This window comes from Macrobrachium rosenbergii, unplaced genomic scaffold (assembly GCF_040412425.1).
Source record: "Macrobrachium rosenbergii isolate ZJJX-2024 unplaced genomic scaffold, ASM4041242v1 282, whole genome shotgun sequence".
NCBI lineage: Eukaryota > Metazoa > Arthropoda > Malacostraca > Decapoda > Palaemonidae > Macrobrachium > Macrobrachium rosenbergii.
The window spans coordinates 3517080-3544677 of record NW_027100730.1 but is presented as its reverse complement, the minus strand read 5'-3'; the positions used below and the strand labels follow the sequence as shown (position 1 = coordinate 3544677).

The 27598-nt window shown below is 39.7% G+C and overlaps 1 protein-coding gene across 3 annotated transcripts in view; it reads left to right on the top strand.

The window, feature by feature from the left end:
• Positions 1 to 27598, top strand: part of LOC136838265 (oocyte zinc finger protein XlCOF6-like) — a 109317-nt gene that overhangs the window by 80959 nt on the left and 760 nt on the right. For 2 of the 3 annotated variants that reach the window (XM_067103127.1, XM_067103128.1), the window contains exons 5-6: positions 3476 to 3659; positions 3977 to 4620. The exons of the other annotated variant lie outside the window; for it this stretch is intronic. The gene's annotated coding sequence lies outside the window, so the exon portion shown is untranslated. Of the gene's footprint in view, positions 1 to 3475; positions 3660 to 3976; positions 4621 to 27598 lie in introns of those variants that run through there. 3 annotated transcript variants of the gene reach the window in all.

Genomic DNA, 27598 nt, shown 5'->3' with positions numbered 1-27598 from the left:
GAATTATGAAGAAATCACCATGTGACTCGGGGAAAACTTTCCGGAACTTGCTGACCTTCATACAGGTAAGTCTGCTACTATATCTTGAATATCAGATTGTTTTATAGCCTAGGTCTACTCTCATTATGCTATCTTATGTGCATTATCAAATTACATAAACACAAATCTGTGATATTTTAGTGTTTCTCTGGCTTAATTTATTGGGTAGGCTACAGAACCTGACTCTGGTTAGGCTACAGAACCTGACTGGGTAGGCCACAGAACCTGACACTGGGTAGGCTACAGAACCTGACTCTGGGTAGGCTACAGAACCTGACTGGGTAGGCCACAGAACCTGACACTGGGTAGGCTACAGAACCTGACTCTGGTTAGGCTACAGAACCTGACTGGGTAGGCCACAGAACCTGACACTGGGTAGGCTACAGAACCTGACTCTGGGTAGGCTACAGAACCTGACTCAGGTTGTGTAAATAAAGTTAGGAATATTCTGTCTAGGCCTAGCCCAGCTTATGAAATATTTTTCAGCGGCAATGCTAAGCCTAGACTAGGGTTGCCAGACGTCCCGATTTCGCGGGACATGTCCCGAATTTGATCATTTTGTCCTGAGTCCCGGACCGACCCTCCCGGGACGGCCTTTTGTCCCGGATTTCGTTCATCATAAAAAAAAGTAAATAATGAAATAGACTAATAATAAATGAATAAATCAAATAAAGATCATTACATTATAAAATAAATTAAGTAATGGTTTTCAGTTGAAATTATATTGATGAAAATATAATTTGAATAACTCAACGAATCAACGATGCTGCTAAAAGTTACGTGACGACTGACACAGTCAATCGCGTTTGCAACTTGTTCGGTTGCTTGGCTGCGGTCCGTGAGTGGCGAACCTGCACTCCTGCATCAGTACTGTATTAGCCTCTCATTCAAGTGTGTGTGTCGTTACTGTTTGCTACGGCCTACCTTTTTCATCTTTAAAACAAGATGTCAAAACGTAAATGTAAGTTTCGAGATGAATATTCCAGCGAATGGACATTTATCGAACAAGGCAGGAATTGTTATGAAGCAAACTGTCGATTATGCCATTGCAATTTCACTATTGAACATGGTGGCAAGAATGATATCAAGAGGCACATAGAAACCACAAAGCACAAACAAAACGTTTCCTCCACTTCAAAAGATGATGAAATAACAAATTTCTTGATCAAGAAAACACAGATGAAGAAACTAAGATAATAGCAGCAGAAGTTGCCATGGCCTTTCATACTGTTTGCCATCATCAGTCATTCAGTTCAAATGATTGCACGAATGTACTACTGCCAACAGTATTTCCTGATTCCAAAATTGCAAGCAAATTTTCTAGTGCTAGGACAAAATGTTCTGCAATAATTAAAAACGTTCTGGCTCCACATAGCATTGCCGAAGTTGTTAAAGATATAAATAATTCTTCTTTTATAGCATATCTACAGATGCAAGTAACCATAATGCTGAGAAAATATTTCCGTTGATTGTACAATATTTTTCACGGAAGAATGTCTTGCAGATAAAATTACTGCGAGTAAAATCCCTTCCAAATGAGACCTCGAAACAATTTCAAACTTCTGCAGAGAGAGCCTCGAATTAGGACGATGTTAAAGAATGTGTAGCTTTGGTGGCGATAACACTAATACTAATTTTTGGTGGACGTTTACGTAAAGGCACAAATAATGTCTTTTCGAAAGTCAAGGAAAGCATGAATGACTCGATGGAAGGTGTAGGATGCCCAGCCCATATTCTCCACAATGCTGCACATACCAGCTGCCAATGTCTTGTCTATTGATGTTGAAGTAATCGTTGTTAAAGTGTTTTCATACTTTAGTATTTACACTGTTCGAACTGAGAAACTGAAAGAATTCTGCCACTTTGTTGGTGTTCAATATGCATCAGTTCTCTCTCATTCTAAAACTCGTTGGCTTTCTTTGATGAGGGCAGTTGAGAGAATCCGAAAATTATTTGAAGCACTGAAATCTTTCTTTGCTTCTGAAGAAAAAGCTCCTCAAATTCTTTTAGATTTTTTAACAATCCACTGAGCGAAGCCTACCTATATTTTGTTCACAGTCTTGAGTATGTATTTAGCAGCAGGATTATGAAGATTGAAAAGAGAGATAACAGCATTATTGAAGTGCTTGGCTGTTTAAAAGAAATAGATGCTTTAATAAAGGCAAGAATGGATGAAAAGTTTATTCCTCTTAGTGTTAAACGGTGCCTTAAAGATGATGAAATCACATCTCAAGAGATGAAAAATTCCTACTTGAGGTGGATAACTACTACGTCACTTGCCATGACTATCTTAAGAAATGGGCTTCATCGGTAGAAAGTTTTGATATCTTTTCATGGATGTTATTAGATACACTTCCAGCATGGGAACAAATACAATCGTCTTGTCTAGTGTTAAAAACAAAGGTGTAAACATTGACGACAACATCCTTTTCTGTCAGTGGTCAACATTTAATTAAAATATTCCTTGATAAACAAATGCAGAGTAAACCTGAAAAATGGATGACCAAGATGTGTCATGAAAAATGGCTTTCTATCCTACAGTAGTTCGACTTCAAGAACAGTATTCTGAGATATTAATTTTGTGTCAATATTTGTTTAGTATACCTGCGCATAATGTAAATGTTGAGCGTGTCTTTTCTATGATGAGTGCTCAGTGGACTGACGAGAGGAATAAATTGGATGTGACAACTATAGAGGCTATTTTACAGTGTAAGTGGAACATAAATTGTCATTGCAAAGAATTTAACTGGCAAGTATTAGGAAATATGGAACTTCTAAAGAAAGCAAAATCATCTGAGAAATACAACTAAAATAAAAAGTTCAATTTTCATTATTTCTGTGCATACAATTTTCTTATTTTCATTTATCTTCAGTTTTCATATGAAAAAGATACTTTGGTTTCTTAATTATTTGTAATGATTACAAATTTTCTGCATTATTTTCCATTTCTTCAGTTTCTTTATTGTAATTTGCATTAAATATTAGTTTAACAAATTTTTTTTCTTTATATCCTATTAAAATACTTGCTTGATGTTTTTCACTGCGTCTGTATCTATTTATAATATGTTTATCTGGGGATGTCTATGTATTAGAGAGATTATAAGAATGTCCCGGATTGCTTATCTTGAAATCTGGCAACCCTAGCCTAGACCTATATAGGCTAGTGTAGAAGTAAGCTATTCCTAGCCTAGTTTGAACTGCTGCCGACTGTATACTAATTAGCCTAGAGAGCTTGGGTTATCCTAACCTAATTTTTCACACTTCATCACCCAAGATTTTAAACTTGTAGGCAAGTCTGCAACCCATGCCCTGAAAGAGGACATCATGCTAACCTAGCATGAAACATTTAATATATCTAAATAATTTCTGTAAAGATATTTAGTTCATTAGTTAATAATTTTTATATCAAGCTAAATATATATTTTTCCCCTTTCAGATCAAGTGCGGGCAAAATTTAATAATTTGAAGGGATACTTCATCCGTGAATAAAAAAATTCAGGCTGCTCCAGGTAGTTCAGGTGGTAAACTAAGCTCCAAGTGGGAATTGTTTTATTTTGATGTCTTTTTTACATGATGCAGTGGCTCCACAACCTACACATTCCAGTGACATTAATGAACAAGTAAGAGTATATACATATGTGTATTACATTATTTACATAGCAGTTTAATAGCAGGTATAATTATTTGGCATTTAAGAATCAAATTTGCACAATAAACCTAGGCCCAGGTAAGCGAAAGTGTCAGGTTAGGTCAGTAAGGTCAATAGAAAAATCTAATATTTTTAGTTTAGTAAAGGGAATTATGCTTGCCCTTCCATAATCTTAAATTATCAGAATTACTAATGCATCATTACCTAAAACTGATCCATTATACTGCAGTTTATGTTATCAACATATTCATAGTAGATTAATATTATATATATATTTTTTATTTACAGGTAAATCCTATAGATAATCCTCTAGTTATTGAGGTTACTCAAAACACTTTTGATGAGTTTCAAATTGGAAAGTCAAGTACGGGTTCTTTAACTCGACCTGTGTTCCCCAACTTTGACCTTTCTGATGGAAGTTCTGATCGGTCTGTTACACCAGCAACTCCCGCAACTTCATCTGTACAGAGCCAAAAAACAAGTAACAGTGGTAAGAAGAGGAAGCTACAAAATTCATTTGAGGAAGAATGCTTGCAAACCCTCAAAGAATTGGACAACACCAGTATACCTAATGACCTAGGTTTGAGTGTGGGAAAAACAGTTGAGGTTTGGATAAGGTCCCTACTAGTAAATGGACAAAAGGTTGCAGCAGCTAGGATTTCCCAAGTCCTCCTGGAAATTGAGCGGGAATATGGCTTACCTGATGATAAAGTAGGCTAACAGTAGTTATCATTTTGGTGCTAAATTCAGTCAGTATTTAATCTCTGGTGCTAATTTGAATTTCAAATACATGATCTGTAAGATCTCAGGCTTTCTAGTCTAATCAAGTTCCTGTAGCTGTAAACATTTTGTATACAATAAAGTTCAGTCTAATCAAGATTGATGTCATGCAGCTTTAAACATTTTCTATGTAATAAAGTTGATTAAAGCAATTTCAGGGTTTGTTTCTCCAGATATCGCAGGGTACATATTTAAATTCCACATCACTCTTCATAACTTTCTTATAAGTACTGAGGAGTAAATAATAGCAATTGAACAAATAATGAATTTTATTTTAAGATTACTGTATATACAAATGCAAATATTCAATGGCATATGGGAGAAAATGTCCACTAGTGCATATAGGCTCATTCATCTTGGAATGGTACTGCCCCTTCATTATTAAAGTAATCCATTAATGTGTTCCTTACATTTTGGGCATCACTGGCTACGTCCGCCATGTCCAGGAATACTATCCAAACCACTGTTTGATAAACCTATCTCTCTTATTTCAGGGGGTGCATACAAATTCTTAGATTGTGCACGGATAAAATTATGTAAAACCACTATAGCAAACAAAATGTCCCTTACATTGTTTGGACAAGTTTGGATAGGTTTTGTTAACACCTTAAATACTACTGACATGATACCAAAGGCATTTTCTGATATGCGCCTTGCTCTTGACAACCTATAATTGAATATAGTTTTTTCTTTGCTTAATTCCCTTCCTGGGAAAGGTTTCATCAAATAGGGCTTAAGTGGGAATGCCTCATCCCCAACAATGACATATGGGCTTTGCTTATCAGAGAAAGGTAAGCAACATGATGATGGGATATTTAAAACTTCACTATTTATTGCTTCCTTTAGGCTACACATATCCCAAACCCCACCGTCGCGGGCTCTTCCATTGGCACCTATATTTACATACAGGAACTTATAAGATGCATCAACTAATGCCATCATGATCATACTAAAATGACCTTTATAATCATGAAAATCTGAACCAGAATGTGGGGGCTTTGCAGTTAGCACTCTTTTCCCATCCAGTTACGTTGTATATGGCTCTGCATGTCTCTGGTATGAGGGATGAAACCAGATTATGGCTAATCCGAAATTGATACCCAAGGGAAACTTGTGATTCTCCTGAAATGAGAGAAAAATTCCCTTAGCAATAGTATAAATATATATTCCTAATGTACATACTGTAAACCTTGCATTTTTGCCTTGACATATTGTACTACAGCTTATCTGGAATTATCAGTTAATTAATAACCATACTGTCATCAACTATAAAGTTTAAAATATAATAGTGCAACCACAAAATTTATATTTTTTTTATTATAAATTGTGTAAACACGCAATTATTTTTTTATTATGTTACCCAGTTAATAGACAGCATTGCTAGGTTAGGTTAGGTAGTTGTTTTGAGATTGATAATACTTTACTAACCTAGTCTAGGCTACTTTGATGCCTGCCATTAGGTTATAGTCTAGTCTGGGTAGCCTTATGTACAATTCTATCGAATACCTTAATCTTAAGCTTGGCCTTGGCTAACTTATGCCAAGACAAAGAACATTTATATATATATATATATATATATATATATATATATATATGTGTGTGTGTGCATGTGTGTGTTTTAATTTGCCCTTTTCTCCCTTGAAAATCCAAAAATTGTACATCAGCCTAGACTAAGCTTACTTTTTTCTACAAGGATCTATCAAACATGAATAGCAACCCATAAACGAACAGTGTACAGATACAAAATGATCAGCATCTTTCATGCATAACCTAATTAATACACCAAGTCTAGGATAGATTAGCCTAGTCTAGGCATATACAATTCAAAGTAACATAGCCTACCTGTTGCTAAATAATGAAGAGTGAGGGTCAATCGCTCTGCAGCAGACACAGCTTTCCTCATTTTAGTATCAGCTTTTTCAGTGTGAGGTGTCACCAAGTTCAACAGATGAGTGAACTGTTCTTTCGTCAATCTAATCCAGGTCTTCATGGTTAGTTTGTCTTCCAAGCTCAGTTCCTTTACTAATCTGTAATAAACACTTTCGTTTTCACGTCGTTTTAACCAGGATCGAACCCAAAGACATTTTTTTGGTGTCTTCATTCTGTGTAACATCATTAAATACATAACAGCATGGCCCACTATTACTGATTGATTTCTATTAAAAGTCATGTTGGTTTTATAACACTTGAAAATCACAGCTGAGGCGGTTTGTTTCTCTGATGGAGAAAAATGTGAGTATTGACAGTGCAGTGAGAAGTGAGAGTGCTGTGAATGTTGAGGAGGTGGCTGTCCATCCCACCAGTGCTCCTAGACGAAGGTCACTGTCCCACTCCCCCGCACCAGGGAGAAGACATACCGGAGGTCCAAGGGAGGCTGGTGGGGTTTGCCCCCCCCCATCCAGCCTGTCATTTGCTCCCAGGCTTCGACTAAACATCATTGGAAAGGCATTCCAGTGCGTCAGCTTTCTTCAGATTCGGAAACTTCCAGTCCGCACAAGAAGCTCCCATATCACTACTCTGTATCTTTGTTCCTGCTCAAGAGACATGCAAGTCTTGGCGACATCTCTCTCCTGGCTGCCAAGAGGTACAGGGAGGCTAGCCCACAACCTTCCTGCAGTTTTCAAGTCCAGCCTGATTCTCCTGCTCATCGTCGTCATTCATTGAGAGACAGTCCTGAGTGCTATAAGCATTCTAAGCACCAGACTTTTTCCGAGTGCCTGACTTCTTCTTAGTGGTGCCCAGCGCCCACTGACTCACGCCAGACTTCTGCTGATGAGCGCCCGGCGCCCACTGTCTCGTGCTAGACTTCCATTCTTGAGTGCCCAGTGCCAACTCCCGAACCTCTGATGCCAGCAGCCAAACTCCCAGCTTCTGCTTTTGGAACCCACGCACCTTCTGTTAACCTGTCTTCCTCATCGGTTCAGGAAGATTCTTTAGCCCCACTTAAGCGTCAATTGACCAAGCTTATGGGTTTTTTAAAGAAATCCTCTTCTGCTCCAGAGTCCAAGGATAAATCCTTGTCTCTTATCTCTTCAGAGGAGGAAGAGGTTGTCCGGGATACGGTTCCCTCGTCTTCTTACTCGTCTTTTCTGCATTTCCTCTTGGATAATTTTCCTGATTTCTTCGTGCCTGCTTCACCTACTTCTCCAGCTTCTACCTTCCTCATGAAAAAGCATTCATCAGAAGGTACCAGGTTACCCAAGCTAGTTCTTTCCTCCTCCTCGAAGAAGGCTCTTAAAGAAGTTCATGTCTGGCTGGCTGCTAAGAGAGAACAAGGCAAAGTGACATTTGCTTTTCCGCCCAGCAAATTGTTAAAGATTAGGTACTCTTACTATGCCACTGGGGAAGCTCCTTCCTTGGGAGTTTCTGCCTCCTCCCAAGGGGACTTCTCTGGTCTGGTGGATTCGACTCCTAGAACGGCCTTTTCTACGGCCAAGATAATGTTTTCCTCAGCTGAGCTGGATCACCTTATCAAGAATATTTTTAAGGTGTTTGAGATATTTAGTTTCCTTGATTGGGCCATCGGGGTGTTAGCGAGGAAGATTGAAGACTGTCCTGATCTAGCTGAAGACTTTGCCTCCGATTGGCTGGGAGTTCTTTCATGCTCAGATAGGGCAATTAGAGATGGCTCTTTAGAACTTGCCTCCCTCTTTTCTATGGGGGTCCTTAAAAAGAGGGAGCTTTGGTGTTCTTTCACCTCGAAAGGAGTCTCACCGACACAGAAGTCAGCTCTACTCTTCGCTCCTTTAGATAGGTCTTACCTCTTTCCTGAAGTCACAGTGAAGAAGATTCTTTCAGACTTGCAGAGTAAGTCTACCACTGACATGTTGGCACAGTCTACAAGACGTCTGAGGGACCCTGTGCCTTCCAGATCAAGATCTTTCTCCCCTCTACAGTCTCAGCCCTTTTGTGGAGGGAAGGCTAAAACCCAACCTCGACCTAGATCAAACTTGCGACCTCCTATGAAGTCCATTAAGAGGTCTTCCTTCAAGTCCAACCCCAAGAAGTGAGAAGTTAGTCCTCCGCACCCAAGTAGGAGCCAGACTTATACTTTATTGGAAGGAATGGGAGCACAGAGGAGCAGATCCTTGGGTGATCAAGGTTCTCAAGGAGGGATACTCCATTCCTTTCATGAAGAGTCCTCCTTTAGTTACATCTCCAATCACCTTGACAGCGTATTCAAAAGGTTCCTTGAAGTTTTTGGCCCTCTCTCAAGAAGTCGAATCCCTTCTTTTCAAATGAGCAGTGGAAGAAGTGCTAAATCCCCACTCAGAAGGTTTTTGCAATCGCCATTGTGGTTTTGAAAGCCTTGGGGGCCTGGAGGCCCGTTCTGGATGTCAGCCTCTTGAATGTGTTTGACTGAAGATGAAGTTTCATATGGAGACCGTTCTCTCACTTATGTCCTCAGTACAACAGGGCGACTGGATGGTCGCTCTGGATATGCAGGATGCGTATTTTCATGCATCCCTGTCCATCCAGACTCACAGGAATTTCTACTCTTCATTTTTCAGAACAGAATACTACAGTTCCGGTCCCTATGCATCGGTTTATTGATGGCCCCTCAAGTTTTCACATGAATCCTTGCTCCTCTAAGGAATTGGCTTCACCTTCTGGGAATCAACATCAACTTATATCTAGACGATTGGCTTCTCCGCTTGTCGGAGGAGGAAAAGTGCGCGGAGGACTTGAGAAGAACTCGTCATCTGACACAGGAGTTAGGCATTCTCATCAACAAAAAGAAATCCCTTCTGACACCGACTCAGGAGATTCCCTATTTAGGGATGATACTGAACTCTTGGACTTTTTGGCCTTTTCTTTCGCCCAAAAGAGTAAAAAACTGCCTTCAGACTGTCAGTCAGTTCCTTGCTCTTCCTTCCTCCTTGGCAGTGCAGTGGATGAATCTTCTGGGGACCCTCGCTTCAGTAGAGCAGTTTGGAAAGATAGGCAGACTGCACATGAGACCCCTTCAGTTTTTCCTCAAAGCGAATCGGTTCAGAAAGACCTAACCAGACTCTTTCATCTTCCCAATTACGTTGGAAATCAAAGAGGATCTCCAGTGGTGGTCGTGTGGAGAAAGACTTCAGGAAGGGAAGTCTCTTCTCCTAGTGTGCCCAGACCTTCAATTTTATTCAGATGCCTCCAACCTAGGCTGGGGCACTCCTCTGGGCGGCCGGGAAGTTTCTGGAACATGGACTACGAAAGAATTCTCACATCAACGTAAAGGAACTGAGAGCAATTCACCTGGGCCTTCAGTCCTTCTCAGATCTTGTCTGCGGCAAGAAGATTGTAGTCCATGCGGACAACACCTCCGCACTTGCTTACATTTGCAAACGGGGCCACTCATTCCTTCTCACTGTACGAGATGGCGAGGGATCTCCTTCTGTGGGTTGAGAAGAACCAAGTCACTCTTGTCACCGGGTTTATTCAAGGGAGAATGAACGTGATTGTGGACGAGTTAAGCCGCCTCAAACAGGTCCTTCCAGCTGAATGGACCTTAGACCTGTTAGTCAGTAACAACCTGTTGAAACTATGGGACAAGCCCACAGTGGATCTTTTCACAATGTCGAGAAACCACCATCTTCCACTCTTTTGCTCTCCGGTCCCAGATCCTCAAGCATGGAGCACAGACACCATGCTTTTGGACTGGACAGGCTTAGATGTGTACACCTTCCCTCCCTTCGGAATGATCAGGGAAGTAATCAACAAGCTGTCGACGCATCAGAACACCTCCTTGACCCTAGTAGCTCCATTTTGGCCGAACAAGGAATGGTTTCCAGACTTGATTCGACTCCTGGTAGATTACCCAAGACTCCCTCCACAAAAACAGTCTCTGCTCAGACTACCCCACTTTCTCAGATTCCACCTAGGGTTGTCTGCTCTGGCCCTGACAGGCTTCAGACTGTCAAGCGCCTCATCAGAGCAAAAGGTTTTTCGAGACAGGCAGCAGAGGCAATTGCGAGATGCAGACGAGCTTCTTCTACAAAGATCTCCCAATCAAAATGGACAGTCTTCAGGAGGTGGTGCAGCCACTATAACATCTCTTCTTCTGAAACATCTATATGTCAAATAGCCGACTTTTTGATATTCTTAAAGTCCGTCAGAAAGCTATCAACCTCTACCATCAAAGGGTATAGGCCAGTGCTCAGCTTAGTCTTTAAGCACAGAGGAATGGATCTGTCTTCTAATCAAGATATCAACGACTTGATCAAATCCTTCAATACATCCAAGAAAGAAATTTCTTCCAACATCTCTTGGAACTTAGACGTTGTACTGAAATGGCTTTCAGGTCCTCAGTTCAAACCTCTCCATTCTGTTCCCTCAGGAATCTCACGAAAAAGGCTCTCTTTTTAATGGCTCTCACTACTGCCAAACGTATTAGTGAGTTACAGGCAATAGACAAGAGAATAGGCTTTGCACAAGGGGACGCAGTATGTTCTCTTTCTCTGGGTTTCCTCGCAAAGAACGAGGATCCTTCTAAACCCTGGCCTAGATCCTTCGTCATCAAGAACCTTATGGATATCTTAGGATCTGAGGAAGAAGAAAGACTCCTCTGTCTGGTGAGGTGTCTCAGGTCCTACCTTTATAGGACGGAAAAGATTAGAGGATCTTCAAAACACCTCTGGTGCTCTGTAAGGAACCCAGTTTGCCTGCTCTCCAAAAATGCCATATCCTTTTTTCTGAGAGAGTTAATATTAGAGGCCCACTCTCAGATCCAGGAAGAAGCCTTTCTATTACTTAAGGTTAAGGCTCACGAAATTAGGGCAGTCGCAACTTCCCTCGCTTTTAGACATAACTTGTCTCTTTCTACGATCGTACAGTCGTCGTTCTGGAGATGCAAGTCCATATTTGCCTCACACTACCTCAAGGACATAGAGCCAGTGTTTGAAAATTGTACCACTTTAGGACTTTTATCCGTGGCTGGCATAGTGCTGGGGGGAGGAAGCATAGGGAAACACTCTGTTCCTTTGCTATCCACTCGCCTTGACTTATGGTTTTGGGTCAGTGGGAAGCCTTGGGGTACACTGTACCTGGAGTACCCACCAATTTCGTTTTTTATTTTCAATGGTTGGGTTATGGTTTTAATTCTGTGGTTGAGGTGATAGTGTTATTTTGCATTCTGGTCTTTGCCCAGGGCAAGGGCATCTTTTAAGACTGTCAGCATACGGTGTACTTCCTCCGCTGCAAAGTTCCCACTTATTGAGGGGCGACCCTTGGCTACACTGCCACGTCCACTGCAAGTTGAGAGAAGCGCCGACCAGAGGCAGTACCTACCTGCAGCAGCTCTCTCAACAGGTAAGGAAACAACAAACATTTATTCATTGTTAGCAACCTTTCTATTTCAAATTCATTACGTACTTAATGCTTTGGAGTAGAATATGTCCATGCTCTTTCCCACCTCCTAACAGTGTGGAATCAGCTATGTAATTACTTGGTAAATTACTTATATAAAAATGACTTTTTATGATAAAATAAAGTTTTTTATATACGTACCAAGTAGTTACATGATCAGAGCCCACCCTCCTCCCCTTGCATGGACGAATTGAGCTCTCTGCTGAGTTGTTTCCTTGAGTCCCGGATAGTGGGCGGGACCTTGTCACCTATGCACTGACGATAGTAGTGCTGCCATGCGAATTTTGAATTTTTAAGCTGCCGTTGGTTAGGGAACCAATAGTTATGTAATTACTTGGTAAGTATATATAAAACGTTTATCATAAAACTGTAATTTTTCTTCTAATCGCTCCTTAACAACCGAACCCTCCATGTATGCGCAAACCCCTCCGTTTCTTTACCCTTCATTCAATATGAAGGAGTTCCCTAAGGCAGTGTTCTTAGCACCACCCGGTTTCTCATAGCAATCAATGGTATTATAGCATCCCTGCTAGCGCGAGTTAGATCCTCCTTTTATGTCGATGATCTTGCAATTTATGCTGCCAGTTCCTCAATCCCTAAGCTCCACTCAGTTATACAGTCTGCCGTTTTAGCTGCCTCTTCATGGGCTACTAGACATGGATTTCTCTTTTCCACTAATAAAATATTTTCCATTCTTTTCTCGCCCTCAAATGGTATCTCCATCACCACTTTTGCTCTATAGTTTGCCCATACAGTACCGTACTAGTGATAAATTCCTTATTGCAATACAGTACACTCCCTGAACACCTGAATTTGCCCTTAATCCCACTAGCCCGAACAACCCTCAGTTACCAATCCCGCTATTGGGAATTTTAACAGCCAGCATTACCAACGCTCTAGGTAAAATCTTGTCACTTGAGCTACCATAACAAACGGTTGGCAACGCTGACACAGGTGTGCGCCGGCACTCCCACTTTCGTCAGTTGCTTTTTGTTCGCGCTGCTGGAATGTTGTTTCCTTCTGCAGTGCGAGGTTTTAATCCTATTGCCCGACTTCTCTTTGTATTTTGGACTTCTGGTGAAGACCTGGATTGTACTTACCGGTTTTTTCTCCTGGATTTTCTGGATATCTTCGATGTGGAATGTCTTTTGGAATTGGACTCGCTGGTTCCTGGTGTCGATTGTTCATCATGGACCCTTACACCTTCTACTACCGTGCCTTCGGCTTCGACGTCAACCTCGACTACTCCTACGACTGTGGATGCAGGAGCTCATCGCTTCTTCCTGCCAGAGATGGATGAGTACCTTGAGACATGATAGACATTCTGTAAGGTATGTAAGAAGGTTAAGTGTGATGTGCAGACTCATTGTGATGAATGTTCTGATTGGAAGGCACAAGAGATGGAGGATTGCATTCGTCATCGCAAGTCTATGGCTAGTAAAGGTGGCAAACATCGGTCAGATTCTCGTTGCCTCAGGTGTCTCAGGCTTCTGCTACAGATCAGTTGATGGATTTAGTGAGTTCAGAGGTAGTCAAACAGATAGAGGATAGGACTGTAAGTAGTATGGAAAATTTAATAGCTAGTCTTCTTCAACATTTGTCAGGTAGGGATAGTAATAGTGTTAGGATGTCTAATCCTGCTTCCTTTTCAGCTCCCCTGCCTGTTTCAGAACCAGCCCTAACGGGTGCTGAGGGTAATGGCAGAACCGCAAGCCTCCGAGTGGGTAGGGTCTGCTGGCCCCCTCGGCACGGAGCAGGCAGTGAAGGATTCTTCCCCCCCTCAACCCCCTTGTAGTATTGATAAATTTAATGTTGATAATGTTAGTCAGGATCAAGATTTAGGTGTGATAGAGGAGGTTAGTCTGGGTTAGGTAGTGAGGAGAAGGTATTAAGGGTGCAGAGCCGTTCTCTTGGACGGGTTCTGGTTTCTGGTTCGAGTGGTTTTTGTGCTCTGGCAAGAGTTTCGCCTTCAATGCTTCTTTTTGGTCTGGCTCATTCTCAAGTCAATGTTTCAGTTCCGGTGGTGCAGAATCCTTCTGCCCTAGCTCCTAACTCACTTCCGACTGTATCTAAATCTTCTACTGTAGTTTCCCCAGCTTGGAGAAGCCTCTTAGGGAGAATGTCTCTCTTTCTCTCTCTCTCTTTTAATTCCAGGGTCACGTCTCCGGATGCACTCTCTAGAAGTGCATCTGACACCAGGAAGGTCTATCGACTCCCCTCTTCCTGACTTTCATCTGTACACAGATGCCTCAGATCAAGGTTAGGGAACAACCTTGGAGAAAACCCAGGCCTAGGGCCTCTGGTGGGGTTCGAGAATGAGAGGAGTCAATAAATCTTTGGAAAATCAAGGCTGTAAAGGAAGCCCTCAGTTGTTTTCAGTCCTAGTACGCAACAGAGTAGTGGCTATGTTTAGGGACAGCGTAATTGCCGTGTTGTATCTGAAGAACTTGGGGAGGAACAGGCTCAACAGAACTCTATACTATAGCACTGAGAGTCCTGAGAGAGTGCGAAGAATGAAAAGTATCTCCTCCCCAATTTATATCGGGGAGTCTCAATGTACTGGCCGATTCGCTATGTCGCTCCCGTCAGGTATTTTTGGGGGGGAGAGTGGACTTTGGCTCTGGGAGTAATCCTCATTCGTTTAAAGTTCTTTATCTGCAAGTGTTCCTTACCGGCGATCCAGCAGAGGTATCTTTATGTCTGGTACGAGCATTAAAGTCTATTTATCATAGGTTGAGAAACTCTGTCCGCTTGTCTCTCCGCGGAATCCTTCCGGACCGGTGTCAAAGAATGCTGTTAGTTTCTTTTGGAGGGAGGTGATTTCCCAGGCTTCTCAGGGTTCTCCTTCATCGTCTTCAGCTCTGTATTTCCCCAACCACACAGTATTCGGAGTATGTCCACTTCATCTTCCTTTCTAAGGAATTATTTAGTGCCTTCTATTCTGGTGGCAGCTACTTGGAAGTCCATCTCAGTGTTTACTTCCTTTACTTAAGAGACATGCGATTCGCCTCATAGCGTGTAGCGGCGAAGTCTACTATCTAGGGTGCGTTCATTTAGCTGAGGTGGTATTTGCTTAGTGCGGAGATTCGGAGGGTTATTCTCTTAGTCCACGTGTAGTGGCGAAGTCTATTATCTAGGGTGCGTTCATTTAGCTGAGGTGGTATTCACTTAGTGAGGAGATTCTTAGGTTAACCAGGTAGAGGAATTCCTTTTAGTCTTTAGAATTCTTAGGCAACAGTGATAGTATAATCACATGAACTTAGGTTTAGTACATTTTAAGTATCTTAGTCCTTGATAGTTTTCCTACGAGAGTCCAAGGGGGTACTCTAGTAGGCTAGGTTCTTTTGGCAGCGCTGAGATACTTCTTTGCTTGTCGGTCGTCAGGCCTTCCGCACCTGAATGGTGGAGGGTCAGCGGCTCGTCACACTACTTCTTTTCCCTCCATACATGAGAACCTCTGAATAGACACATGGGAGGTTCATCATACTCCTCCATACATGAGAGGTTCTGAAGAACCACATGGGAGGTCGACGGACTGAGACAGTACGGACCTGACTAGCAATCAAAGCACTCTCCAGCATGTCTCGTCACCAAAAGCATCGATTGATAAGGTGTGTGTATAACTAAATAGATATCCTATGCAGAGCAGATCGGTGAACTGCCATCTCTGTGGCTGTAAAAGGGGATGTGCTGCAATCTTAGATGGTTCTCCCAGAGGGCCAGCGGCTCTGCACTCTGCCTCATTCTCCTCCATACATGAGAGGTTCTGAAGAGCAACATGGGAGGCTGATGGACAAAGAGTACTGACCTGACTGTCGATCAAAGTAGTCTCCAACATGTCTCTTCACTGAAAGCATTGACTGATATGGTGAGTGTATGACCAAACAGATATTTTATACAGAGCAGATTGGTGAGCTACCATCTCTGCAGTTGTCAAAAGGTGTGCAATAGAACTGATCCCTCCTCCTCTAAATGTTGTTAATCAGGCAAATTCAGGTGTCAGGGAGTGTATTGCAATATGAAGTTTTCATAATAAAACTAATATTGTAATGCTTACCTGAACACCTGAATGATTCCCACACTCCTTTCCCCACATCTTACTTTAGCACTTAATGATATCAGTAATAATCTACCTATTGGTATTAAAAGTAACCTGTATATGGATGATTTTGCCATATATTATTCAGCATCTCAAATAAAACATGCAGAACGAAACATTAATAAAAGCATAGTAAAAATAGATGAATGGGCTTTATCTGTAGGCTTTAAATTTTCCATAGATAAAACCCAAGCAATCATGTTTTATAAAAATAAAAAGTGGAAAAAAGGGTAAGAAATAGACTTAAAAATCAGAAACCATAGTATACCAGTTGGCCAAACAGCAAAATTTTTAGGATAGTATACCAGTTGGCCAAACAGCAAAATTTTTAGGATTAGTATTTGATACTCACTTGAACTGGAAAGCCCACATAACATACATGAAATCAAAATGCAAAAGAGCATTAAACCTAATTAAAAAACTATCGAACACTACTTGCTGAGCCGATAGACATACCCTTACTTTATTGTATAATGCAATAGTGCTCTCTATCGTTGATTATGGAAGTGAAATACATGGCTTGGCATCAGATGCAGCGCTGAAAACGGTAGACCCAGTTCATAATGAAGGCCTTAGAATATGTTCAGGAGCTTTTCGATCATCACCAACGTCTTCTTTACAAGTTGAATGTGGTGAACTACCTCTGTCTCTCCGTAGAGAGCTAGTAACAATGAAGAGTGCTCTGAGAATTCAGACAAATGATTCTCCAACCAGAAAAATATTTGGATTAAGATATGTGTTTATAAACATTCATCCACCTTCTTTCCCAATTAGAGCTAGAAGATTGTTTGAGTTGCTAAGTATATATATACAATTACCTGTAATATTAAAATTGCCTCCTCCTGGGACAATGAATAAAAGGAGAATTTGTACACACTTGAAATATTTATCAAAAAATCATTCATATTCTCCAGAATGCCATAGACAACACACAGTAGAGCATATAATCCAAAAGGTCCACATTACGCAATATACACTGACGGATCTAAATCACAATACGGAGTGGGATATGCTGTGGTATCCCAAAAAACAAAACGTATCAGTTCTCTCTCCCCAGACAAAGCCTCTGTATTTACAGCTGAGTTATGTGCAATAGTATCAGCCATAAAAATAATTAGAGAAGTCTCATTCAAAGCTATAATCAATTTTGTAATTTATTCTCCTCCATAAATTGATATAAAGCAGCCCTGCCCATGTAAATAAAGCAGCTAAAGGTCCACATGACAAGAACAAATGTAGACATCCCTATCAGTGACTATACAAGACATATAAAAACAGTCATTGTAAAAAAATGGCAAAATATATGGAACGAAGAACCTGAAAATAATAAATTAAAACAAATGGAGTTCGTCATATCAGAGAGAGAGACAAGCACAAGTAATTCTGACACGTCTTCGAATAGGCCATACTCGTTTGACACATGGACACTTAATGAACAGTCCATGTGGCCCTCTTCCCAAATGCCCAGATTGCAGTGTGCTGATAACAGTTAAGCATATACTGTGTGAATGTCCAAAATATAACCTGCAGCGATTATCAAATTTTGGAAATAGACCTATAGAAGAAATTTTGTCAGAATCTTCAACATTCTCAATAGCACCCATTTAAATGTTTATGAGAAGCTGCAAATTAATTGGAAAAATATAAAAGAAACAATCAATCAGTATAATGAATTTTAAAACAAATTTTATGATTTTACTTAATTTATTTTGAATTTTGATATACCTTTTAAGTGAGAATGTGTAGAAGCATGAGTTTAAATGTATTTATTGTGTGAGTGTGTTCCAATATGAAAGCGTATGCCTTTTTACAGCTTTTAATTTCATTTTCATTTTCGTTCATCATCATTGACAAGTGACCTATTAGGTCCCAGTGCTAGGCTTCTAGCCTAGACTTGTCATTTCATCCTAATCCTTCGGGCCAGCCCTATGAGAGCTGATGGTCAGCTCAGTGGTCTGGTTAAACTATTTTAATAATAATAATAATATTGCTCATAAGTCGTTGCAACGCTCCTTGCTATCAATTAATACTCATCTCCAAGCTGTAGCAGTAACTTTCATTTTAGACAAGCAAATTACAGTTTGCTCCATCTATCTTCCTCTTGATTTGGATTTCACTTATAATGATATTCATTTACTGATCAATCAGTTTCCTACTTCTTTCCTCCTTGGTTATTTTAATGCTCACAACACCATATGGGGTGGGAACACGACAGATGCCAAGGGTAGGATGTTGGAGGGTATTATGGATGATCATAATATCACTATACTCAATAATGGAGCCATGACTTTCCATAACATCTACTCCATTACTTATTTGGCTATTGATCTAAGCTTTTGCCCATCTAGTGCTCACATTGATTATGAATGGTCAGTAAATGAATATCCAAATGGGAGTGACCACTTCCCAATTCATATAAAAGCAGTTAAGAATCAGCCCCTGAGTCACCTCCCAAATGGAAGGTAGATGAAACAAACTGTAAGAAATTTAGTGAGTCTGTTCTCATGGACAAGAATGTAAAATCATTTCCATCCATCTCAGAGGCATATAATTACTTCAATGACACCACCATCAACAGTGCATTATTATTATTATTAATAAAGTAGTTTAACCAGACCACTGAGATCAACAGTACAATTGTTTCTATTCCAACAACTAAAGGGAAGCCCTCTAGGCCAACAGTTCCTTGGTGGAACAAAACCTGCAGTAGTATGAGAAAGATCACTAGAAAATTCTACAAAAAGTATAAGAGGAGTGGCACTGCCGAAGCCAAAGTTATTTATCAACGTGCTGTGGCCAAACAAAATAAATATTTTAAAAAAGCAAAAAGAGAGTCATGGATGTACTACATTAATGGTATTAGCTCAAAAACACCATCGAATATGATTTGGAAGAAAATTAAAAAACTAAATGGCAAGTTTGTCCCTGAACCTCTGCCTATCCTTAAGATAAATGGTGACCTAATCACCCAACCAGAAACGGTCGCAGAAAAATTAGGAGAACATTTCTCGAGAATATCGAGTAGTGAGAACTATTCTGTAGAATTCCAAGACATTAGAAATGTCTAGATTTCTTTTGACTTAAGGGCCGGGTCACCCTCTGGAAAGCCATTATATCTCAAAAAAATAAAATTCGAGTTTTTCATGGATTTGTATTCTATAACTATCCAAAAACAGTGTGCGAACTTCATTGGAACATTTCACGCTCATTTACCGAGTCTCACGTGGGTTTAAAGGGATATGGGTGTGACCGGGGCGTAACCAGTTAAAGGGCCGAGGGTGATAACAAACCTTATGCGGCTCGAAATGCGGTTCATTTCTGTATGTATTTTTCGGTATTTTATTCCTGAACGTCTAGTGATGTCTGGTATCTGTTCTCTAAGTCAAGGCTGATTCACCACCACCAACGACCATTCGAAACAAATCAACAAATGAAAGTCTTCATAGTGTGCTGTGGAATGAACTGCCAAAAACAAAATTCTTTCAACTAAGCAGGATGACATACAGTATTTACAGAGCAGTGGTCAGATTCAACTTAGGGACAGAAGCACTTGAGAGAGCATTAGGTGAAAAAGGGGTCAAAAACATACAAATAAGGAAGAAGATTGATTACAAGAGAAAATATTCATCGATGATGACACAGCAGAAAAAATCAGAAGTGAAATATAGGAAGATAAGAAAAGTGCATGAGGAAGAGGCCAGGGTAGCAGCAGAAAGCACAACTTATGGCCCTGGTGTGGCACCACTTATCTAGTGGCACTGCCGCACTTTGATGAGCAATGTTGACAATGAGAATAGGGAAGACGCCCACTGCTGGTAAAACAAAACCCCTTTTCTATGATTTGATATTGTGATGACATCCCAGCAGTGAGGCTATAAAAGCCGATAAAGGCGCAGAAGAAAAAGAAAAAGAAGAGAGAAAGAGAGAAACACGCTGGCGCTATCGACATTCAGCACGATACCAAAGTAAAATAAAGTAAATATTAATAATTTGTTAGATATTTCAATACAAAAATACTATTTCAGTATGATATAGATATGCAAGTGTTTAGAATGTTTGTATGTGAAAATAGTACAATTCATAACGTCAGTAACCAAGGTATGGTGTATGAAAACATTTAAACATCTTCCAAAAACTTTGAAGTGCGATTACTCAAAACAATACTTTTTTGGTTTCAAATACTTGCTGAAGTTCGAAATATTATTGGATTTTCTTGAAACCTCTCATGTTAATGCATATATGTTGTTTCTTTTTCATGTAATTTAGCTTTTTTAAATAAAATGATAAATAATATTGAAAAATCGGGCGTTATCGGCGTGACGTCACGGTTGTGCATTTTTTACCTATATATATGTCTTGAACTATTTGAAATTTTAGGAAAAACTAATTTACACGCTGTTTGTATGATATTTGAGTATTTACATACAAGAGCAGGCGAGGCTAGGATAAATAATAAGACCGCAGTTTTATTTCAAAAGGCGGACAAACGGACGGACTGACCGGACGGACAACGGATATACCTATTGCGTTCTTATGCTAATATAACATTGGCAATGATAATATGATTGTACCTTGAAAGTTTCAACTTGCTACGTAAAAACTTTTTTTTTATTAATATTTTTGTGTTTGTGGTTGACCCTGCCCTTAAGTGAAAACAATTTTGAACCATATAATGCAAAATTTACACTGCAGGAACTCAAAGATGCCTTGCAGAATACCAAACCATCAGCCCCTGGTGAAGATAAAATACTCTATGAAATGCTGAAACATCTCCCAGAAAAGTCAACGAAATTTCTTTTAGATATAATAAATGGAATCTGGGAACCTGGTATTATTCCTAAGAGCTGGAAATTATCATTAATCCTCCCTATGAAGCAACCAAACAAGGATCCTGCTTTACCCAGCAGCTACAGACCAATAGCTCTCACCAGTTGTGTTTGTAAACTGATGGAAAAGATGATTAACACCAGACTTGTATGGCACTTAGAAACATAAATTGCTTTCTCCATTCCAGTTTGGCTTCAGGAAAACGAGATCTACTTTAGATCCCGTGCTCAGGCTCTGAAACCAAATACAACAAGGTTTTGCTAAACAGAGCCAAACAGTATGAGTTTTCTTTGATTTGGAAAAGCCATATGACACCACATGGCGTTATGGTATAAAAAAGTTGTATAAGGTGGGCATTAAAGGAAAAAATGATCAGATTTATAAATTTGTTTTTATCAGAAAGATATATAAAGGTAAGAGTTGGGAATCATGTATCACAACCTTTCTTGTAAGAAGAGGGAGTTCCTCAGGGAAGTGTCCTTAAGTGTCACCCTTTTTGCTATTGCCAGTAATGTATTTGTAGATGATTTGGCTCCATACTGCACAAGATATGATGCAGCATCAACTAGCTCGTTCATGCAAAGAGCCATAGATAAGTAAGCAAGTGGGCTAATGAGCAACGGTTTCGATTTTCCGAATCTAAAACTGTCCTGTTTGGTTCTGCAGACGCTGAACTAAGGAAACCATTCCAACTCTTACTGGAGATGGAATTATTTTACCTAACTCTACTGAAGTAAAATTTCTGGGAATGGTCTTTGATGAAAAGCTCACTTGGAATAATCTTACTGACCAGTTAAAAGTGAAAGCGAAGAGATCACTAAATACTTTAAGAGTAGTATCTAATTTTAATTGAGGTGCTGATGAGAAATCGTTGTTAAGGCTTTATAATGCAGTATGTTTATCCAAGTTAGACTTTGGCTGCCAAGTATACTCATCTGCTTCAAAGACTAAACTTACGGCATTGGACGCTGTGCATAAAATGGGGCTAAGGATCTGCATTGGAGCTTTTAGAACTTCAACCATTGAAAGTATTTATGTAGACTCCCATCAGCTACCACTGGACTTGAGGAGGCATGAGCTAGGTCTGGGACACACCATGTGGCTGAAAAGCTCTAAGGAGGATCCTTCTTTTGAGATCTTAAAACAGTGACTCAAGTCTTTTTGGATCTAGATCTTCAATACCATTTCAAATTGGACAGCTGGGTGAACTGGAGGATGAAAGTACTGTATAAAAACGCAGAAGATCCTACAAGTTAAACATCCTGCTATCCCTCCATGGTTCATTCCAGCAATAGATGTCTGCATTAAAGAGACAAAGAAGAAAGATCGTCCAGAAGAAGAAGTCAGAAACAAGTTTTTGGAGCATGATGAGAGGCATATAAATGACAGGAAAATCTATACTGATGGATCAGAATCGGAAGATGGAGTAGGATGTGCAGTGGTGTGTTATCAGACTCCTCATCCATATTCACTGCTGAAGCAACAGCCACAGTTGATGCTTTAAAGCTTGCATGTGATAAGAAGTTTAAATATAGTTTAAATAAAGAAGTTTATAATATAGTGACTCAAGGCATGTTTTAGAATCCTTAAAGAAGTTTAACCCTACCCATCCCTTAATTCAAAAGGCTCAGGAATGGCTTTTTTATCTTTCTGTTCGCCACAAATCAGTAAAGTTTTGTTGGATTCCTGGGCACACTGGCCTAGAAGGGAACGAACTGGCTGATAGTAAAGGAAAGGGTGCCGCAAGATGTGATTTCTTAACTAATAAGGTGCCACATTTGGATATGTGTCCAGTTATCAAACGATAAATTCGTATAAAATGGCAGCAACTTCCCCCATTTTATCCACAAATAGAAAGTACAGAAACATTAGAAAAAGTATCGATTTTTGGAGTTCGGGTTTTAATCGTAACAAGATTTGAGATCATCCTAACACGGCTTAGGATTGGCCATACCCGCTTCACTCATAGCTATATTTTAGAGGGAGCCAGTGCCCCAGTTTGTGCTCACTGTGGTGGTCAGCTATCCATTGAGCACATGCTGATGCACTGTCCTAAATTTAATCGCCTTAGGGCAAAGTACTTACCAACTGGGAAGAATATTTTAGAAATTTTAAATGATGACGTTGAGGTAGATAACCTTATGGGTTATCTGAAAGAATCTGGCTATTTTAATGAGATATGATTTCAGTACATTAATAAAGATTTTAGTCATATTTATTCTTATACTAAGTATATAATTTGAATATGAAAGTTTAATATATACTTATTTTTTGTTGGTTCTATCTAATATCATTCTTCATTTTTTACGTTCATTTTTAATACTGATCTTTACTAGTATACCATTATTCACGTATTCATTATCAATCATATCATTAATTTATATATTTCACCTTCATTACGGCGCTGAATAATTCTGATGGGTTCCGGCGCTTGGTCTTCAAGACCTAAATTTCATACTCAGTCAATTCATAATCTTCAAAGTGTACTACATTTTCTTTGCGTACTCGTTTTATTACGTGGTGCGGACGGAATTGTAGCGTCTGCACCATGTAATAAAACGCGAGTACGCAAAGAAAATGTAGTACACTTTGAAGATGTCACGACAAGTGGCGGAACAGCTGTGGTGTTGTGTTCCCAGTAAATGGAACAAAGAGGTAATCTTTGTTTCTTTATCTATCAACTACACTTTGAAGGACGTAGAAGATTTAGAAAGTATTGTGAAACTAATAAAAGTTTATCAACAACCAAAAAAGCCATTGAATTCAATGAAATCTGCATATATATATATATATATATATATATATATATATATATATATATATATATATATATATATATATATATATATATATATATATATATATATATATATATATATATATATATTGTTACAGACTGGACTGGTTTTGATGAGAATTTACATACAATATTATAATTGATGCTGCCACGAAACCAAGGGAGTCCAGTTTGTAAGCAAAAAAGGGAGTTAATTACGACTTACCTCAGAATTTTTCTGGAGTTATAATTTAAGGTGGAAGGTCGCCATATTGGAATTTAGAATTCATTTCCAATTTACAGTGATTTATTTATAGAAACTTAACAAATTAACATTAATAAATTAACAGTTAGACACCATACGACAGGATCGCTTAGGGACAGATTCAAAATAGGCACAATAACGATAATGACATGAATTGGCAAACAAATGAGTGGATAAAACAGGGCCAGTCTGCAATAATCAGTTCAGTGATACTAATTACATTCAGTTTGCAATAATCAGTCAATGATAGTCATCACCTTCAATCTGCCCTCACTACGTGGAATAAAAATGTCTATGATGGGGTTCCAGGATGGAGGAATTACTTCATCAAAATGGTTGGCACAACGGAACTTCTCTAGCTACGACCAGGACATGGTGGCAGGCAGAATGGAAGCAAGGAATGGTTGCAATCGTGCCACGTGTCTCGTTTCTTCCTGAAATAGACGCCTTCGTTAGCCCTGATCAACTAAGGGGAAAGGAATCTTCCTACTGCAGATTACACAACACTTTCTTAAGTACAATACATAAATTACCCTAAAAGGTGCTTTTGCTGAAAGCCCGTAAATATGACCTGCGTCGCAAGTGCGCTAACAATGGACATGTAATTATACGCTCCCAAAGTTAACTACCGCTTGGTTAATTTTAACTTAACAGCTAGAATAGCCCTTAGATTGCACTGGTGGAGGGATAAATGATTGTTTATCGGGATCGTTACTCGAATTCAAAGGTACGTAAATGGCAAGGCAGGGGGATACAGGCAAGATTTGGACAAAGGGAAGATTGTTCGTGGAGGAATAGGTTAAAAGTTAAAAGGGAGAGGGAAATTAAGGAGTGCAGAACAAGAGACAGGGCTGGCTCAATGACTACTTGCGACGTACGAACCTGTTCAAATTGTTATAGGCGCCCACAATCGAATTGGCTGTCCGTCGATGATCGTCACCACCAGCGGCGAAAGGAGAATCGCAGAGCTTCCGCTCCAGATGAAGTCACGGAGATCTCTGTCTCCCTTTGGAACAGCAGATCACATTCCTGCGGTTGGGGGGGGGGTGCGGGCCCCAGCTGTACCTGCAAGCAAGCCAAGAAAGCCAGCAAGGAGGGTATGGGAAAAGCACACTTATCTTAATATGCCTATAGAAGCAAACTTACCTGTTCCACCAGCCCTTAAATGCCCTTCTGCCCTTCCTAATCCCTACATGGCTCCCCCATCGCACGATGGGGGAAAGGGGGTTGGGAGCATTGTTTCGCATCGTACGATTCTTAAGGGGGGAAATCTAGGTGTGTTCTGGTAGCAGGGGGGTTTTAAGAGGGAGGCTCATTGTCTTACCCGGCGTGGGCATTTTCTGTAGGCTTGGAAGGCGTGCGTTCTCTGTCCCTATGAGTAAAACAACGGAGTTCCGCCATATTGGCGCCACCTATACGCTAACGGGAATTATGTCCTCGAAATAAGTTAGCTAGATAGGAGCTAAATAGGAGGGGGAATGGATATTCTTAATATATATATATATATATATATATATATATATATATATATATATATATATATATATATATATATATATGTAACATACACACATACATGTATATATATACATATATGTATATATATATATATATATATATATATATATATATATATATATATATATATATATATATGTGTGTGTGTATATATGTATATATATACATACACATATATGTGTATACACATATGTGCATATATATATATATATATATATATATATATATATATATATATATATATATATATACACACATATGTAGAATCTACAGGTCAGGTCGACAATGGTACCTCATTCTGATTAGGGGACCCGGGTTCATTTCCCGCTACCAGACATCAGAATCTCTTCATATTTCTTGCACTTGGATCTTAAGGCTTTGTAGTGACAAGTGTCTCCAAACAAGCAGGAAAAAATTTGAGAAAGTTAAGAGTGCATTGTATATTACAATTACATATATGTATGTATATGTATATATATATATATATATATATATATATATATATATATATATATATATATATATATATATATATATATATATATATATATATATATATAATATAGTGTATGTATGTAAATTTTCTGTATATAAAGCATCTACTAAAGAGAGAAACAGGTGAAGAAGGTTCACTAATTATAACTACTTAAACTAGAGATTAAGCTGAGAAGAAGTGTGTGTGTGTGTGTGTGTGTTTTTGTGAGCTGGTGTGAGCGTATATTTCTTGGAAAGGTTCATTACTTAGTTTTAATTGCTGCCTGTATGTCTTAGTGTTATAAGTCATGTTTCAAAGTAAATATTCTTAACATTATGACGCAAAAACTTCCCTTCACATTGAGCTCAACAATTAAAGTTTTGAATAAACCCTCTGGAAGTCTTAGATTTCTTACAGGTTCAGTTAGATAATCTTCTGTTAGAGAGATAAATGTGAAAGTTTATTGGTACCTTAAATTAACATCTACAACAATGGTTAGCAAGTATATGAAGTATATTTGAGGGCCACAATTATAAGTCAGCGTCACAAAGTTACCTCTTGCACGTGGCACAGTAGAAAAGCTCCAGACGCTTTCAGTTTCCCGTTTCACTTTGTTGAGTTCCCAGGAGTGTTCAATAAATACGTATGCTATGAAATCTTTGATATAGAAAATCTCTCTCTCTCTCTCTCTCTCTCTCTCTCTCTCTCTCTCCCGACCGTTAGAAAGTCAGAGAAGCCCTGGATCTAGTACCGTCAATTTTCCTCCTAATTTGTGATGCTTTTCCATTGAAGAATAAGGCTCATTTGAATTAGGCAAAGGTCTCGATTTACTAACATTATGCAAGTTCCAGAAGCTCTGGAGACTTTAGAAAGGCTGGAGTCTCCCAAGAGGCTTCAGATTCATTCATATTGCCTCTTCATGGATTTAATATTCAGAAGTATGAATCCAATGTCCTTCATGTATCATAGCATGAAAACAACGCATTTATTGCACCTAGCACACAACATTGGTCCGGCAAAGGGAAACCCTCCCCAGAATATCTTACCAGAGGGTGCCAGGGAACTTTTGGCAAGGAAGCCCTCCCCGGACAGCCTTCTTAGTAGGAAAGTGAGGCTCCTTCTATGGTAGAAGAATCCCCGGAGGAGGCCTTCACCAAGAGATTGAGGGCAAAACTTCCTATCGATGGGTTTTCTTGGGGAGAGGCTGTAGCACTTTTACCAGGGATACCATTCTAGAGGAAAACAGGAATCTTTTGGATGGGAGCTTATCCTATGGAGCTGCCCTCCCCAGAGGAAAGTCGGTGTCTTGCCAAGTTGAGAAGCATGCCTGCCTTACTGCAGGGATGAAAGCCAAAATTTACGTAGAAAAGGATACACTGCAGGGATGAAAGCCAAAATTTACCTAGAAAAGGATACACTGCAGGGATGAAAGCCAAAATTTACTTAGAAAAGGATACACAGCTGGGATGAAAGCCAAAATTTGCCTAGAAAACGATACACTGCAGGGATGAAAGCCAAAATTTACCTAGAAAAGGATACACTGCAGGGATGAAAGCCAAAATTTACCTAGAAAAGGTATCCTTTGAAGAGGGCCTCTAGCTCTTGCCCAATACATGCCTTCTCAGATGGAGCCAGGGTACTAGAAGTAAAGGGGAGGGTCTCCAGCCCCTCCAACGGGATGCTTTTCCATAGGAAGCTAGGGCACCCCTGCCTATAGAGCAGCCTCCTCCAAATGGGAAGCAAGGCCCCTGCCAGGCCATAAAGCATCTCAATAGGTGTCACTCAGAGGCTGAATCCTTGCATTTGCAAAGGGAATGCTT